Source organism: Trachypithecus francoisi, unplaced genomic scaffold (genome assembly GCF_009764315.1).
Source record: "Trachypithecus francoisi isolate TF-2019V2 unplaced genomic scaffold, Tfra_2.0 Lachesis_group5, whole genome shotgun sequence".
Lineage (NCBI taxonomy): Eukaryota > Metazoa > Chordata > Mammalia > Primates > Cercopithecidae > Trachypithecus > Trachypithecus francoisi.
Window position 1 is genome coordinate 112,959,297 of NW_022681470.1, and position 18,542 is coordinate 112,977,838.

Genomic DNA, 18,542 nt, shown 5'->3' on the forward strand with positions numbered 1-18,542 from the left:
TATTTTGGCTATTGTAAATAGTACTGTAATAAGCATAAGCATGGGAGTGCCAGAAGTATTTTTAATGTTTATTCTCTTTACCAGACTGTTACCCCATTTTCCTGGGAGGTCCAGCTCACTCTGGACTTTCGCCTCTGTGAGGATGATGTTCTTTTTTTTTTTTTTCTTTGCGAGACGGAGTCTCACTCTGTCACCCAGGCTGGAGTGCAGTGGCATGATCTCGGCTCACTGCAACCTCCATCTCTCGGGTTCAAGAGATTCTCTTGCCTCAGCCTACCGAGTAGCTGGGATTACAGGCGGCTTGCCACCACACCCGGCTAATTTTTGGATTTTTAGTAGAGACGGGGTTTCACCATGTTGGCCAGGCTGGTCTCAAACTCCTGACCTCAAGTGATCCTCCCGCCTCAGCCTCCTAAAGTGCTGGGATTGCACGCATGAGCCGCCGCGCCTGGCCGAGGATGATGGTCTTACAGGTTTGTGTAATTGTATTCTTCCTTATGGTTATACTTCCTGGATGCTTAATTCAGCTCGGTTGAGCATCACGTATATTTGTGGAATAAGTGGCTTACAACCAACAGGGATAGACAAAAACTGAACATGTTAAATGTTAAGTAACTGAAAAACGCTTTCAAGGCAGATCACCTTTACAAAATGAGAAACCAGGAAGGAGACAAACTACTGGAGTTTTCTGGGATGAAGTGGCACCTAGGAAAGCAGCGAGAGAAGGGTAGAAGGCAACATTAATTTCATTAACCTTTATTAATTATCTGGGAGGAGTATGAAGAGTCAATCCTAATGCGCAGTCTTCTGTATTTGGAGGCGACAACCCCGTTCGTGCTATTTTGGGACATGGGGTCAGCGACCTGCTACGGGTCTAACTCCCTGCCACTAGTCTCACGCTATTGCCGCGCGCGTCCTGCTGGTCCCCCGGGCCCTTAGCCGGTCTCTCCAAGCCTGCCCCGCCCCCAGCCCCGCACAGGCTTTGGGTCCGCCCAGCCCCGCCCCGTCCAGCCCAGCCCCGCCCACCCCACCCTAGCCGACTCGCCCTTCGGCTCAGGCACCTGCCTGGCCGCCCCGCGCGGCGGGGTCCTGAGGCGCCTCGGGGAAGCGCGGCGATTGGCTGTCGCTCGCGGGTAGAGCTCGGCTCCCCGGCATTTGACAACCGCAGTCTGCAAGAGGCTGAGCTGAGCAGTCGCTGGGCCGGGAGGGGCCGACGTGAGAAGTACGGATTGACGAACTGATGGATTGACGCGCGGGCGGCAGGAGGGAGGACCGACGCCAAACCCAGACCGCCGCCCTCGTGCTCCCGCCGCAGACCGGAGCCGGCCGCTTCGGTGCCCTGGCCACCGGCCTCCCAGTCGCGTTCTCCTCCGTCGCTCCTCCAGGCTTGCCCTGGAGCCCTCAGGTGAGTGAGTCCGGGAGGCGGAGGCGGGGTCGGACAGTTGCACACCTCGGGTTGCCATGGTCACCCGTCGCCTCCTGTCACCACCTGACACGGCTTCGACCGGGCGGACCCGAGGGCTGTTTGCAGCCCCAGAGAGGGGTCTTTAGTAGGCTTGGGTGCCGACTGGGAGGGGACTGGGGTCGTGGGTGAGGCCCCAGCATCGCGGGATGAGGACCTGCGAACTGCTGGGCCCCGGTTCGAGGTCACCGCTCCTGGACCACACCTTTCTCACACTACCAGTCGGATTCTGGGGGCAGAGCGACACCCCTCGCCCTGGCACCGAGCAGCAAGTGAGCTCGAGGTTCGTGCCCATTTCGCCGCTGCGCGGATTCTTCCTTCCTCGCCCCTTGGTCGAGCCCGTGCGAGAACTGAGGGGCGCGCTCGCGTCCCTTTCTGGGCACGCCTTGGCCCGGAGGAGGAGAGGGAGCGGCGGGGCTGGGAGCCCCGCTGGGGCCGGGTTTGGCTTTTCTTACATCAGTGGTCGATGGGAGCAGGCCTTTGGGGGTTTGGGTGTGTCGCGGAAAGGGGCAGCGACTCGATTAGAACTGGGATTGTGCTGGAGGGGCGCCTGCGTAGAAGAACGCAAGGTTGTGGAACTCAAAGGGTTAAACCTCTTCCCTTTATAGGGGAGAAAAATATTGGAACTCTAGCTCGGGGGCGAGGCCGTGGGCAAAGGGGGCGGGGGCGAGGGTTTGCCAGGGCGGCATTTGGGCTTTTGACCAGATGATTTTTGCTTCTCTGTAACAGACATGCAGTTAGTAACCGTGCATGGTATCTGAGGGGACCGGGTTTTTTTTTTTTTTTTTTTTTGGCAACTTGGTTTTCTCTGCGTAATGAAAGGAGAAGTCTTTGTTCCACCCAGATTCATAGGTTGTGATCCTAATAGTTATTTCTCTCTTTGTTGTAGACTCTGTAGAATGCCTCAAAAAGTTAATGGCACAGAAATGAACATGTAGGTTTAAAAAATGCTATAAATCTTTTTTTCACGGTAAATCCAAGTAGAATTTTTTTGTCTCCAGCGTTGGCATATGTTGCATTGACATTTTACTAAGAAGGAGAAACGCCCAAGAGCCCATTTTCCTTTATATGGCATATTTTCGAGGTCTCATTTAGGAAGATGAAATGAGTAATTCTACCTTAGGTTTGGGAGGTTAGGATAGATTGCTTCCAATAGGAAAGAAACATTATTACACGGTAATGGAAAAGTCAAGCCACAACAGTGTATTGTTAGGTAAAAAAGCCAAAACCCAGACACTTGAATTTGGATGCCATTATGAAGACGTAAATTTTTTTTTTGACAGGATTTTAACCTGTGTTTATCTCCCACTGGTCCATTTCCTGGTTCTTTTCTCCCTCATCTTAAAAACCAGTACTGTTAAGAATGTGTCATAAGAGAACAGGGGTACAATCCTATGTTACTACTTACATAATGGTGTTCAACCTCTTTTCCTGTTTGTGAAATAGAGTTTATTAGTTATTTAATGGACAGCATGTGAAATACTTAATGTATGCTGCAGTTTCAGAAACGCTTTAGTTATGAAAAGATTTGAAGTTTTCCTTAGTAGATCAGTAAGCTGAAAAATCAGATTACCTGTATTTAAGATTTCTTTTGCTACGGATTGCATTCTTGTAAGAGCTACTAAGCCTAACACTGACTAATTTCTCATTCTGTAAAATGGTGATAATGCTTGCTATTGTTTTAGTCTGAGAATGGGCTCTGAGTTGAAAGCACTTTGGAAGGCATCTGTTGATTACCTTTTTTTTTTTTTTGAGACGGAGTCTCACTCTGTCGTCCAGGCTGGAGTTCAGTGGCACCATCTCAGCTCACTGCAGCCTCCGCCTCCTGGGTTTAAGTGATTCTCTTGCCTCAGCCTCCCAAGTAGCTGGGATTACAGGTGCCAGCCACCATGCCGGGCTAATTTTTGTATTTTTAGTAGAGACGGGGTTTCACCGTGTTGGCTAGGTTGGTCTGGAATTCCTAGTCTCAGGTGATCCACCCTCCTTGGCCTCACAAAGTATTGGGATTACAAGCGAGAGCCACCGTGCCTGACCCTGTGTATTATTTTTGAACAGAAGACTTGAACCCAGGTCTTCAAACTCCATATCCAATGCTGGCCCACACCTGAGGATACTTCAGTTTTGAGACTAGTACACTGAATAGCCAAAGCTTGCGTATTTCAACTAATTTTTCTCTATGTTGAGTTTGTTTGTGTTGAAATGAAAATATATCCTTTAAAAAGGATTTATACCGGCCAGGTGTGGAGGCTTATGGCTATAATCCCAGCACTTTGGGAGGCTGAAGTGGGTGGATCACCTGAGGTCAGGAGTTTGAGACCAGCCTGGACAACATGGTGAAACCTTGTCTTTATCAAAAATACAAAAATTAACTGGGCATGGTGGCATGTGCCTGTAATCCCAGCTACTCGGGAGACTGAGGTAGGAGAATCGCTGAAACACAGGAGGTGGAGCCAAGATTGTGCATGCCACTGCACTCCAGCCTGGGCGACAAAGCAAGACTCTGCCTCAAAAAAAAAAAAAAAAAAAAAGAATTTATACCACACACTCCCTTAAAACCTTTCTTTTGTGTTCTATAGTCTTGTTCACTGTAATAGCTCGATCATGTATCCCAGTTTGTAGCATGTTGTTAATACATAGTAAATACTCATCAGTCATTACCCACCTGAACTTCCCCTGTTTACATGGCTTCAGATGAATATTATCACAAGTAGGAGTTTCTTCATATGGTACATTTAACATAATTGATCTCAATGAACTTTCCAATATTATTTATTTTATTATTATTATTATTATTTGAGACGGAGTCTTGCTCTGTTGCCCAGGCTGGAGTGCAGTAGTGTGATCTCGGCTCGCTGCAACCTCTGCCTCCCAAGTTCAAGTGATTTTCCTGCCTCAGCCTCCCAAGTAGCTGGGATTGCAGGTGCGCACGCACACCTCTGCACTTGACTAATTTTTTTATTTTTAGAAGAGACACGGTTTCACCATGTTGGTGAGGCTGGTCTTGAACGCCTGGTCTCAAGTGATGCACCCACTTCGGCCTCCCAAAGCATTGGGATTATAGGCGTGAGCCACTGCGCCTGGCCTATTTATTTATTTTTTGAGACAGGGTCTCACTTTATTGTTCAGGCTGCAGTATAGTGGCGTGATGATAGCCCACTGCAGCCTCAAATTCCTGGGCTCGAGTGATCCTCCTGCCTCAACCTCCCGAGTAGCTAGGACTACAGGTGCTTGCTACCACACCCAGCTAATTTTTGTATTTTTTGTAGAGATAGGGTTTTGCCATGTTGCCCAGGCTGGTGTTGATCTCCTGGGCTCAAGTGACTTGCCTGCCTTGGCTTCCCAAAGTGCTGGGATTACAGGCATGAGCCACCGCACCTGACTTGATATTTTTTAAATTACTGAAATATTTTCAAAAATAAGTAAGCTTATTCCAAAGTAAATTTTTATACTTCACAGCGCAGTAGCTCTCCCGCAGCAATTCATTAGCAGTCCTTTTGACACATTGTCCTTACCAAGGCTAGGAGCTCTGAAGGGAAGAAATTTACATTTATTGAGCACCGGTTGTATGCTTTCCACTCTGCTAGGAGCTTGTTCTTATTTTATAAGTCAACATCTTATTTTACCAAGAAATAGTACTGGGCTGGGCGAGGTGACTCATACCTGTAATCCGAGTATTTTGGGAGGAGGCTGAGGTGAGAGAATCACTTGAGCCTAGGTTGACAAGGCTCTACCAGCCTGGGAGACAGTGAGACCCAGTCTCAGAAAAAAAAAAAAGAAAGAAAGAAAGAAAGAAAAAACAGTACTACATGCAAAAAGACATAAAATTTTATACTACTTATAATTACTCGTTATATAGTACACTTGACATATGTAACTTAAATAATGTTTTTTTCCTATGGCCAAGTACCATGTTTTGTGACTCTTGTTGATATGATGAAAAAGAAAAAGAAAGTGGAACCTTTTATAAAATCTTTGTTTTTTTTCTTTTTTTTTTGAGACAGAGTCTCACTCTGTCGCCCAGGCTGGAGTGCAGTGGCGTGATCTCCTGCCCACTGCAAGCTCCGCCTCCTAGGTTCACGCCATTCTCCTGCCTCAGCCTCCTGAGTAGCTGGGACTACAGGTGCCTGCCACCACGCCCAGCTAATTTTTTAATATTTTTAGTAGAGACAGGGTTTCATTGTGTTAGCCAGGATGGTCTGGATCTCCTGACCTCGTGATCCACCCACCTCGGCCTCCCAAAGTGTTGGGATTACAGGCGTGAGCCACATCGCCCAGCGGTTCTCTTTGAAACTTTAAGAAAAGCTTTGGAAATGAAATTGCTGGCAGTGCAAAAATAGCATTTCACAAATAGATGATGATATAAAGAAATTTTAGGTGTATTCTATGTAAAGAGCCTAGATTATGGGATATGTTAGTTTCACTGTGTATAGTTCTTGATCAGACCACACCTGGAGTGTTGTGCTTTATTTTTATTTATTTATTTATTTATTTATTTATTTATTTTTGAGACGGAGTCTCGCTCTGTAGCCCGGGCTGGAGTGCAGTGGCCGGATCTCAGCTCACTGCAAGCTCCGCCTCCCGGGTTTACGCCATTCTCCTGCCTCAGCCTCCGGAGTAGCTGGGACTACAGGCGCCCGCCACCTCGCCCGGCTAGTTTTTTGTATTTTTAGTAGAGACGGGGTTTCACCGTGTTAGCCAGGATGGTCTCGATCTCCTGACCTCGTGATCCGCCCACCTCGGCCTCCCAAAGTACTGGGATTACAGGCTTGAGCCACCGCGCCCGGCCTTTATTTTTTATTTATTTATTTTTTTGAGATGGAGTCTTGCTCTGTCTGTCGCTCAGGCTGTAGTACAGTGGTGTGATCTCGGCTCACTACAAGCTCCGCCTCCCGGGTTCACACCATTCTCCTGCGTCAGCCTCCCGAGTAGCTGGGACTGCAGGCGCCCGGCACCATGCCCGGCTAATTATTTTTGTATTTTTAGTAGAGACGGGGTTTCACCGTGTTAGCCAGGATGGTCTTGATCTCCTGACCTCGTGATCCGCCCGCCTCGGCCTCCCAAAGTGCTGGGATTACAGGCATGAGCCACCGTGCCTGGCCTATTTGTTTGTTTGTTTATTTTTTGAGATGGAGTCTCGCTCAGTTGCCCTGGCTGGAGTGCAGTGGCGCCATCTCAGTTCACTGCAACCTTCACCTCCCAGGTTCAAGTGGTTCTTCTGCCTCAGCCTCCTGAGTAGCTGGGACTACAGGCGCAGGCCACTACGTCCGGCTAATTTTTGTATTTTTAGTAGAGATGGGGTTTTACCATGTTGGCCAGGATGGTCTGGATCTCCTGACCTCGTGATCCACCTGCCTCAGCCTCTTATAGTGTTGGGATTACAGGCGTGAGCCACGGCGCCTGGCCTATTTTGGGTTCTTTAAGAGGGAGATTAACAAATATTTAGAGGAGGATGACAGGAGTGGGAGGAGATCTAGAAGCTACCTTCTGGTGAAGAATGGTTTTTGTAAGGATCAATTAAACAATGAATGTAAGATCCTAAAATAGTACCCAGTAGTTTTTGCATTGTAAACAAAGCAGTTAATCCTGTTTTGGGGATTCTGCTTTAGTTGGTACCTTAATATAGATTAGAACTTTTGAGATCTAATCCTTTAATATGTATATATTTTTCATTTTCATAGTTCTTTTTTGCTTTAAAATTAAAAATTGAGCCAGGCGAATTGGCATATGCCTATAGTCTTAGCTACTCAAGAGGCTGAGGCAGAAGGATAGATTGAGCACAGGAGGTTGAGGCTGTAGTGTGCTATGAACAGACCTGGGAATAGCAACTACACTCTAGTCTGGGCAACATAGTAAGACTCCTTCTCTTAAAAAAGAAGAAGATACAAAATTAAAAATTGGCTGGGCACACATGCTCATGCCTGTAATCCCAGCATTTTGGGAGGCCAAGGTGGGCGGGTCACCTGAGGTTGGGAGTTCGAGACCAGCCTGGCCAACATGGTGAAACCCCGTTTCTACTAAAAATACAAAAGAGCTGGGCGTGATGGCGGGTGCCTGTAATCCCAGCTACTCGGGAGGCCAAGGCAGGAGAAAAAAATTTAAAAGTCTCCTTCAACCCTTTTCTTCTGCTAGATCCTTGCCCTCCACCCCAATGCCATTCCTCTCTTCAGAGATAATCACACTGAACAGTTTGGCATGCATCATTCTAGACCTTTCTTTTTTTGTGTGTGGAGTTTTTTTGTTGTTGTTGTTTGTTTGTTTTTTGTTTGTTTGTTTTTCCTGAGACAGGGTCTTACTCTTTCGCCCAGGCTGGAGTGCAGTGGTGCAGTGTTGGCTCACTGCAGCTTCAACCACCCATACTCAAACAGTTCTCCCACCTCAACCTCCTGAGTAGCTGGGACCTCAGGCGTGCACCACCACGCCTGGCTAATTTTTTTTTTTTTTTAAGAGACAGGGTTTCGTCATGTTGCCTTGAACTCCTGAGCTCAAGCTATCCTCTGATCTCAGCCTCCCAAAGTGCTGGGATTATAGGCATCAGCCACTGTGCCCGGCCTCAGACCTTTCTTTGTATATTTATTTAGACACAGAGATATTATGCCTCTCTCCTTTTAAATAAATGGACCTACTTATATTCATTCATTCAACAAATATTTATTGATAGCTACACTATTCTGTGATGCACTTTTCCTTTTTAGGATGTATAGATATGCATCACTGCATTAGTATTCTATAGCAGCAGTCCTCAGCCTTTTTGGCACCAGAGACTGGTTGGTTTACTGGCTTCCTAGAAGAAAATTTTTCCACAGACAGGAGAAGAGGTGGAAACCGTTCTACCTCAGATCAATAGGCGTTAGATTCACATAAGGAGACTGCAATTTAGATCCCTCATATGTAGGGTCCGTGCTCCTGTGAGAATCTAATGCCGCTGCTGATCTGACAGGTTGGGGAGCTCAGGCAGTAATGCTTCCTTGTCTGCAGCTCACCTCCCGCTGTACAGCCCGGTTCCTAACAGGCCAAGGATCAGTATTGGTCTGTGGCCTGGGGGTTGGGGACCCCTGTTTTATAGTATGAATTTACCATAATTTATTTACCGATTCTGCTATTAAGGAGAGTTCCGTTTATTTCTAGTTTTTCTCTGTTACAAATAAATTTTCAGGGAACATCTTTTATTTGCAAGTATTTTTGCAGGCTGGGTTTCTATAAGAATTGGAATTGGGTAGTTTACATTTAACTTTATTTATTTATTTATTTGAGATAGAGTTTCACTCTTGTTGCCCAGGCCAGAGGGCAATGGTGTGATCCCAGCTCACTGCAACCTCCGCCTCCTGGGTTCAAGTGATTCTCCTGCCTCAGCCTCCCAAGTAGCTGGGATTCCAGGCATGTGCCATGACGCCCAGCTAATTTTGTATTTTTAGTAGAGATGGGGTTTCACCATGTTGGTCACGCTGGTCTTAAAGTCCTGACCTCAGGTGATCCACCCACTTCAGCCTTCCAAAATGCTAGGATTACAGGCATGAGCCACCACGCTCTGCCAACATTTTTGTAGGTAAAAATTTCATGCTGTCAAATTCTCTCAAAAAGTGCATCGCAGTTTACATTCTTTTTTTATTTTTATTTTTTTGAGACAGAGTTTCACTCTGTCACCAGGCTGGAGTGCAGTGGCGCGGATCTCGGCTCACTGCAACCTCTGACTCCCTGGTTCAAGCAATTCTCCTGCCTCAGCCTCCCAAGTAGCTGGGATTACAGGCATGCACCACCATGCCCAGCTGATTTTTGTGTTTTCAGTAGAGACTGGGTTTCACCATGTTGGCCAGAATGCTTTCCATCTCCTGACCTCGTGATCTGCCCGCCTTGGCCTCCCAAAGTGCTGGGATTACAGGTGTGAGTCACCACATCTGGCCCCCAGTTTACATTCTTAACAACAGTATATGAAGGCATTTGGCCACACTGTTGCCAAAACTAGATATTATCAGGTCTTCTTTTTTCTTTTTCAAAACTGGTAGGCCCTAAATGGCTACCTCGTTTTACTATGTGTGGAAGTGAGCATGTTGGTACCTTGTTATACAACTATTATTGAGGTTGAGCATCTTTTCATAAATTTGTTGGTATTCATAGTTCTTTTGTGAATTGTCTATATTTTTGCTCATTTTTCTTTTCTTTTTTTTTTTTTTGAGACAGAGTCTCACTCTGTCACCCAGGCTGGAGTGCAGTGGCCAAATCTCAGCTCACTGCAAGCTCCGCCCCCCGGGTTTATGCCATTCTCCTGCCTCAGCCTCCCGAGTAGCTGGGACTACAGGCGCCCGCCACCTCGCCTGGCTAGTTTTTTGTATTTTTTAGTAGAGATGGGGTTTCACCATATTAGCCAGGATGGTCTCGATCTCCTGACCTTGTGATCCGCCCGTCTCGGCCTCCCAAAGTGCTGGGATTACAGGCTTGAGCCACCGCGCCCGGCCTTTTGCTCATTTTTCAGCTGGAATTTTGAGGGTATTGATTTGAAGATGCTATTTATATGCTCTAGATAATAACCATTTAACTCTTTTTTTTTTTGGAGACAGAGTCTCACTCTGTTGCCCAGGCTAGAGTGCAATGGCATGATCTCGGCTCACTGCAACCTCCACCCCCCTGGGTTTGAGTGATTCTCCTGCCTCAGCCTCCCAAGTAGCTGGGATTACTGGTGCCTGCCACTGTGCCCAGCTAATTTTTGTATTTTTAGTAGAGACGGGGTTTCACATCTAGGCCAGGCTGGTCTTGAACTCCTGACCTCATGATCCACCTGCCTCGGCCTCCTAAAGTGCTGGGATTACAGGTGTGAGCCACTGAGCCCGGCCTCATTTATATCTTTATGTGTGTTTTACTTAGTCCTGCTTTGTGCCTTGTCTTTCAACATAATTGTTTGTGGCAAGTTTCTGTTGAATGGAAGATTTACATTTTACAATTTTTTTTTTTGGACAGAGTCTCACTCTGTCACCCAGGCCAGAGTGCAGTGGTGCACTCTCAGCTGACTGCAACCTCCACCTCTCGGGTTCAAGCATATTCCTGCCTCAGCCTCCCGAGTAGCTGGGATTATAGACACATGCCACCACACCTGGTTAATTTTTGTATTTTTAATAGAGACAGGGTTTTGCCACGTTGGCCAGGCTGGTCTTGAACTCCTCACCTCAAGTGATCTGCCCACCTGGCCTCCCAAAGTGCTGGGATTATGGGCGTGAGCCACCATGCCCGGTCTACATTTTACATTGTTAGTGTCAAAGTTGACAATTTTTTTTCTTTATCTTTTCTGCATTACATGACTTAATTGAGCAGTTTGAGTAAGAAAATCGTTTTTATATTGTGAATTTTTAGTACTTAGTAATTTTAAACATACTTGTTAAAAAATGTCTGGGTTTGAATATGGAAAGAACACACATACCTTAGTCCTTAATCTCATAAAGAAAGATTGAGGTAGGTGCAGTTGCTCATGCCTGTAATCTCAGCACTTGGGGAGGCTGGGGCTGGCAGATCTCTTGAGCCCAGGAGTGGGAGACCAGCCTGAGCAACATGGTGACACCCTGTCTCTACAAAAAACACAAAAATCAGCCAGGTGTGGTGGTGCATGCCTATAGTCCCAATTACTGGGAAGGCTGAGGCGGGAGGATCTCTTGAACCCAGGAGGTAGAGGCTGCAGTGAGCTAAGATTGTGCCACTGCACTTCAGCCTGGGAGAGCAAGATCCTGTCTTCAAAAAAAAAGATTGAAATGGTATTTAAATCAGATCAGATCTGAGAAGTCTTGGGTTATGGGGAAAAAATACAAGTTTCTTTGAAATGTTATTACTTCATTATATGCATTAGTTTACTAATTCTTTCTAGTAGTGTGCAAATGTAAATTTGTTATTTATGTTTTGTTATTTTTAATTTTTTGAATAGGTAATATTCGTCCATGGTACAAAATTCAAAAGGGTATATAATGAAAAGTTATCTTCCCATTCCTCTTCTTTTTTTTTTTTTTTTTTAACTTTTAATTTAGGTTCAGGGGTACATGTGCAGGTTTGTTATATAGGTAAACTCATGTTACAGGGCTACTTTGATGTACAGATTCCATTCCTATTCTTTAATTATCTAGTTTTCCTTCTAGGATACAGCCAGTATAATCTATTTCTTATGTTTTTTTACGGAGATATTTTATGCATATATACAACATACAGTTTATATTAGTTTCTTTTCTTTTTATACTTATATAAAGTTGTACCTGCTTTAAACATAATTTATTTCTTCTGGCCAAAAATCATTCACAGTTCCAGAAGGTAAATTAAAATAATTGATAAATTGAGAACAGCTGTCAACAGTAAGAAGGCCCATGTGCTGCACCCATGTTACAAATGTTAGGTGGTTAGCAGACATCACAGCTTTGGTTAAAAGAGCTTTTCTTTTGTTTGTTTGCTTAAGTGATCTAATGCAAATCTATTTTGTTTCTTCTTATTAAACAGACCTTGTTAATTATAGGCTTCTGATTATCCCAGACTTGATATTTTCTATATATTATTGATATTTCTCAATAATATGTACTTTCTGATATTGAAATGTGAGTTAAAGCAATTTATAAAACTTGAAGGGAAATCATAGAAATTAGACAAATGAATCCCCTTACTTTATGAATGAAGAAATTGAGGCACATAGAGGTTAAGTGACTTGCAATATCACGTATGTATTCCTGCAGGTCTGGACATTTAAAATTAAGGGACCTGGCAGCAGCATAAAGTTTTTTGAATGCCATGTTATTAAAAACAGCTAGCAGTTTTTTTCTTCCTTTTTAAAAAAAAAGGGAAAAGATGCAGTAGTCCTGTGTTGCAGTTTGATATTTTACTGAAAAGCTTCATGACACTTCATCTTCTTGTCTGCATTTTGCTTGTGAACTTCTATTGTAAAGCACTATTATTCTGTTAGGCACTCTGTAATACTTGGAAGATTAAAGAGAGCAGTTTTTATTGTGTGAGATGGAATTGCAGATTAATGGAGCCTTTCTTTTTTTTTTTTTTTTTTTTTTGAGACGGAGTCTTGCTCTGTCGCCCGGGCTGGAGTGCAGTGGCTGGATCTCAGCTCACTGCAAGCTCCGCCTCCCGGGTTTACGCCATTCTCCTGCCTCAGCCTCCCGAGTAGCTGGGACTACAGGCGCCCGCCACCTCGCCGGCTAGTTTTTTGTATTTTTTAGTAGAGACGGGGTTTCACCATGTTAGCCAGGATGGTCTCGATCTCCTGACCTCGTGATCTGCCCGTCTCGGCCTCCCAAAGTGCTGGGATTACAGGCTTGAGCCACCGCGCCCGGCCAATGGAGCCTTTCTTAAGCACTTTTGTCATGACTATAAGGTTTATGATGACTGTGCCCTTGTTCTCTTATCTTTATATTTATAATAATTCTTAGCCTGTTGTGTTTTTCTTCCTTCATACTGTGTGTTTAACCGCATTGCAAATGAACATTTAATTAAATCATATCTACTTATATTTGGTTAGAAAGCTACCAGTGATATTTTTTCATGAAGTTTTTCCATATCTTTGTATGGAAATACACAGAGTCAATATATTATTATTACTAGTATATTTTCTTTTCTTTTTTTTTTGAGATGGAGGCTTGCTCTGTTGCCCAGGCTGGAGTGCAGTGGTGCAATCTTGGCTCACTGCAACCTCTGCCTCCCAGGTTCAAGCAATTCTCTGCCTCAGCCTCTCGAGTAGCTGGGATTACAGGCGCCCCCACCATGCCTGGGTAATTTTTTTGAAATTTTATTTATTCATTTATTTTGAGATGGAGTTTCGCTCTGTTGTCCAGGCTGGAATACAGTGGCGCAACCTTGACTCACTGGAACCTCTGCCTCCCAGGTTTAAGCGATTCTCCTGCCTTAGCTTTCTGAGTAGCTGGGACCACAGGTATGCACCACCATGCCCAGCTAATTTTTGTATTTTCAGTAGAGACAGGGTTTTACCATGTTGGCCAGGCTGGTTTCGAACTCCTGACCTCAGGTTATTCACCAGCCTCAGCCTCCCAAAGTGCTGGGATTATAGGTGTGAGCCACCGCACCTGGTCAGTTTGTTTGTATTTTTAGTAGAGACGGGGTTTCACCATCTTGGCCAGGCTGGTCTTGAACTCCTGACCTCGTGATCCACCTGCCTCGGCCTCCGAAAGTGCTGGGATTACAGGCATGAGCCACCGCGCCCGACGGTTTCGTATGTATTATTAACATTTTACCTTTAATCTTAGGTTTCTAAAAATAATTTTATTTCTAACCTTTTAATGCATCCTTCTAATCTTGTTTTACTAAGATAGTAATCAATAGGAGTCCATATAGAGACCCCATCTGGAATTAATTTCAGTACGTGTTAATTGTATCTAAGGACTAGAATACTAAATACCTTCTAGCTGGTTTCCCAACATATTTATTTTTAAAGAACACTCTTATTTCTTTACCTAGTCTGGATATTGGATATAAGTAAAATCTACTTTTTAAGGGAAAATTCACAATTACATTTTTGTGATTTTAACCAGAGGCTGGAAGGGAAAGAGGGAAGGCAAGGATGAAAGGGAAAAAAGATACAGATTTATTTATTACCATTGAACTGTACACATAAAAATGGTGAAGATGGTAAATTATATATGTATTATTAAATACATACTAAATTAATTAAAATGTTAATTATTAACCTCAAAAATGTTTTTTTTAAAAAGTTATTTAAGGCCAGGTGCGGTGGCTCATGCCTGTAATCCCAGCATTTTGGGAGGCCGAGGTGGGCGGATCACGAGGTCAGGAGATCGAGACCATCTTGGCCAACATGGTGAAACTCTGCCTCTACTAAAAATACAAAAAATTAGCTGGTGTGTTGGTTCGTGCCTATAATCCCAGCTACTTGGGAGGCTGAGGCAGGGGAATTGCTTGAACCCGGGAGGCGGAGGTTGTGGTGAGCTGAGATCACGTCACTGTACTCCAGTCTGGCGACCTGACCAGAGCAAGACTCCGTCTCAAAAAAAAAAAAAAAAATTTACTTAATAAGGAAATACTGAGACACTCAGATTCTTTTATGTTTTGTTTTCCGTGGAATACATTCTTACTGTTTACCTACATAAATTCTATCTGGCGAACAATTGTTCGTTCACATGTGCTGTGGACTGGCAGTTCTACCTAAGAAGCTGTCAGAGTTGACTTAGGCTAAATAGTTGGATTGCTTCAGTCACAGCTCCATCCTTTTCAGTGGGTTTTTGAACAATTAAAAACAAAGTCATCTGGGCCAAAGTGATGGCTCATGCCTGCAATCCCAGTGCTTTGGAGGTCGAGATGGATGGATTGCTTGAGCGCAGGAGTTCAAACAATCAGACTAAGCCTGGGCAACATGGTGAAACCCAATCTTTACAAACAAAACAAAACAAAACAAAAAAAACAAAAATTAGCTGGGCCCAGTGGCACATGCCTGTGCCAGCTACTTGGGAGGCTGAGGTGGGAGGATTGCTTGAGTCCAGAAGGCCGAGGCTCTAGTGAGCCATGATTGGCCCTCTGCACTCCAGCCTGGGCGACAGAGTAAGACCCTGTCTAAAACCAACAAACAAAAAAGCAAAACTGTAGTCATCTGTTCTGTACTTTTGTAGAGACATTTCTTTGGTGACTTTTTACCTCTCAAGTTAATTCAGCTAATAGTTATTTATTGAACACATATTATGTGTGCATCTCATTTTAAAAGATAATTTTAGTAGTTCCTAAACTTGTTAAAATCTTTTACTTATACCTCCCCCAGAGGAGAGGGGAAGAAGTAATTATTATTGAATTCTATTTCTCTGAATTAGAGAAAAGTTCTAACTTTGTGGTAAATAGTTTGAGGAGATTAGAAAATGTTAATTAATTATGTTATTTATTTATTTATTTATTTAAGATAAGGTCTCACTATGTTGCCCATCTCAGCCTTCCAAAGTAGCTGGGATTACAGGAAATGGATGTGTAAAATATGTATATAGCTGGGTGCGGTGGCTCACGCCTATAATCCCAGCATTTTGGGAGGTTAAGGCGGTGGATCACGATTCGTGGTCAGGAGTTCAAGAACAGCCCTGCCAAGATGGTAAAACCCCGTCTCTACTAAAAATACAAAAATTAGCCAGGCGCAGTGGCAGGTGCCTGTGATCCCAGCTACTTGGGAGATTGAGGAAGGAGAATCGCTTGAAACTGGGAGGCGGAGGTTGCAGTGAGCTGAGATTGCGCCACTGCACTCTAGCCTGGGTGACAGAGCAAGACTCCATCTGAAAAAAAAAAAGTATATAGTATATATCACTTATAGAGGTAGGATTTTGGGAGCCTGTATAAATGTTTCAGTAATACAAGGGGCTTAGAAGAGAATAATTCTAAGATACAGTCATCAGGCATGTGCCTATGCCTATATTTATGCTATATTCAGCAACAGTGAAGCTTATAAGAATTAAAATTCTAGGCCGGGCGCGGTGGCTCAAGCCTGTAATCCCAGCACTTTGGGAGGCCGAGACGGGCGGATCACGAGGTCAGGAGATCGAGACCATCCTGGCTAGTACGGTGAAACCCCGTCTCTACTAAAAAAAATACAAAAAACTAGCCGGGCGACGAGGCGGGCGCCTGTAGTCCCAGCTACTCGGGAGGCTGAGACAGGAGAATGGCGTGAACCCGGGAGGTGGAGCTTGCAGTGAGCCGAGATCCGGCCACTGCACTCCAGCCTGGGCGACAGAGTGAGACTCCGTCTCAAAAAAAAAAAAAAAAAAAAAAAAAAAAAAAAAAAAAAAAAAAGAATTAAAATTCTGTGCCGGATGCTGTGGCTCATGCCTGTAATCCCAGCACTTTGGGAGGCCGAGGTGGGCGGATCACCTGAGGTCAGGAGTTTGAGACCAGCCTGGCCAACATGGCAAAACCCCGTCTCTACTAAAAATACAAAAAATTAGCTGGGTGTGGCAGCACACGCCTGTAATCCCAGCTACCCAGGAGACTGAGGCAAGAGAATTGCTTGAACCCAGGAGGGGGAGATTGCGTTGAGCCAAGATTGTGCCACTGCACTCCAGCCTGGGCAACAGAGTGAGACTCTGTGTTAAAAAAAAAAATTCTGGGTTGGGTGATTAAAATATACTATTCTACTGGGAATTTCAAGGTATAGAATTAAAACTTATCTTTTTTTAATTAGTTTTTTTTTAAAAACACTTGAACCAATTTTAAGTTAATTAGGATATATTTTCTGTTACCTTCAACTGTCAGTATAAAATATGTATTTGTAAGAATATAGTTCTTTTAGGCTTTATTCACCAAAAATGACAGCAGCATTAAACTTGTAGTTATTATTTAAAGTGGGACTATTGCCATAAATTCCATTCAGATTAACTTTATATCTGGACTAGTATTTAGATTGAATGTTGAATATGAAGCCTATACAATGTTTAGTATCGTTGGTACATTGAGCTATATTAAAAATTACAGTCCCAATTCTGCATTAAGTTTGTGTGGTTGGTACATGGAGATACTTGTGATGTGCCATCTAAGAACCTACAGAGGAGGGAATATTTTTCCTCTAAAGATTTGAAGAATGCTGAAATCACTAATCAGTGTGCTCTAAGAATAATATTAGGGAGGCAGTTCTGATGTGATCAGAATTTAATGAGTAGTTTCCACAGATAACCTGAAAAAAAAAAAAAAAAAAAAGGTGGGCACGATGGCTCATCCCTGTAATCGCAACACTTTGGGAGGCCGAGGTAAGAGGATTGCTTGAGCCCAGGAGTTTGAGAGCAGCCTGGGCAACATAGGTAGATCCTGTCTCTACAAAAAATAAAATAAAAAATTAGCTGGGTATGGTGGCACACACCTGTGATCCCAGGTACTTGGAAGGCTGAAGCAGGAGGATCACTTGAGCCTGGGAGGTCAAGGCTGCAGTGAGCCATGGTCATGCAACTGTTCTCTAGCCTAGGTGACAGAGTGAGACCTTGTCTTAAAAAAAAAAAAAAAAAAAAGAATTTAGTGAGTTTTAGTGAGTGGAAATGTTACTCATTTTATCGTATCCTCTTTTGGACGAAGTCTATGAACAGGAGGATGGTGGTCAGCTCAGAAGATAGCAAAGGGAAGCCTAAAGCATGCGGAGTTGGGCAGCTGGTGTGTTGGGAGAGAAGTTTCTAATTTACTGTTTCCGGAAGCAGACATATTCTTACTCTGTAGAGGGATTTGTGTAGTCTGATGTCATTAAATATTTGAGTGAGTCGTGTAATTGTTTTTCTGTGGTTTGTCCCTTGTTTACCCTAGCACCTTTTTTTTTCTTGTTTGTTTGTTTTTTTTTTTCCCAAGATGGAATCTGGCTCTATCGCCCAGACTGGAGTGCAGTGGCACAATCTCGGCTCACCGCAACCTCTGCCTCCTGAGTTCAAGCAATTCTGCCTCAGCCTCCCAAGTAGCTGGGATTACAGGCACGCACCACCATGCTCAGCTAATTTTTGTATTTTTAGTAGAGGCAGAGTTTCACCATGTTGGCCAGGCTGGCTTCAAACTCCTGGTCATCTGCCTCAGCCTCCCAAAGTGCTGAGATTACAGGTGTGAGCCACTGTGCCCAGCCTTCTTTTTTTTTTTTTTTGAGGCAGGGTCTCACACTACCACCCAGGCAGTGGTATGATCACTGCTCACTGTAGCCTCAACTTCTGGAGGCTCCAGAAGCCTCCTGAGTAACTGGAACTACAGGCACACATGTTGGCTAATTTTTATATTTTTTTGTAGAGACCATGCTTCACCATGTTGCCCAGGCTGGTCTCGCACTGCTGTGTTCAAGTGATCCTCCCACCTTGACCTCTGAAAGTGCTGGAACTACAGGTGTGAGCCACCATGCCCAGGCCTCTAGCTGAGGGAGAAAATGTACTCATCTGCTGATGAGAGCGTTGTAGTCTGGTAGACATTTGCGTTTTTTGTTATGAACAAATAAATCGACCTAAAATTAAATAAATGGAAACAACACCTGTGGGCCTACATATATTTTTTGTTTTGTTTTGTTTAGAGACATGGTCTTCCTCTGTTGTTCAGGCTGGAGTGCAGTGATGTGATCATAGCTCACTGTATGTAACTTCTAACTTCTGGGCTCAAGTGATCC

The 18,542-nt window shown here is 44.3% G+C and overlaps 1 protein-coding gene across 1 annotated transcript in view; it reads left to right on the forward strand.

Annotated features, from left to right (window-relative positions):
- The first annotated feature begins 1,040 nt into the window (after window positions 1-1,040).
- WDR47 (WD repeat domain 47) overlaps window positions 1,041-18,542 on the forward strand; it is an 81,294-nt gene continuing 63,792 nt past the window's right edge. The window contains 1 exon segment of the mRNA XM_033196022.1: window positions 1,041-1,405. The gene's annotated coding sequence lies outside the window, so the exon portion shown is untranslated.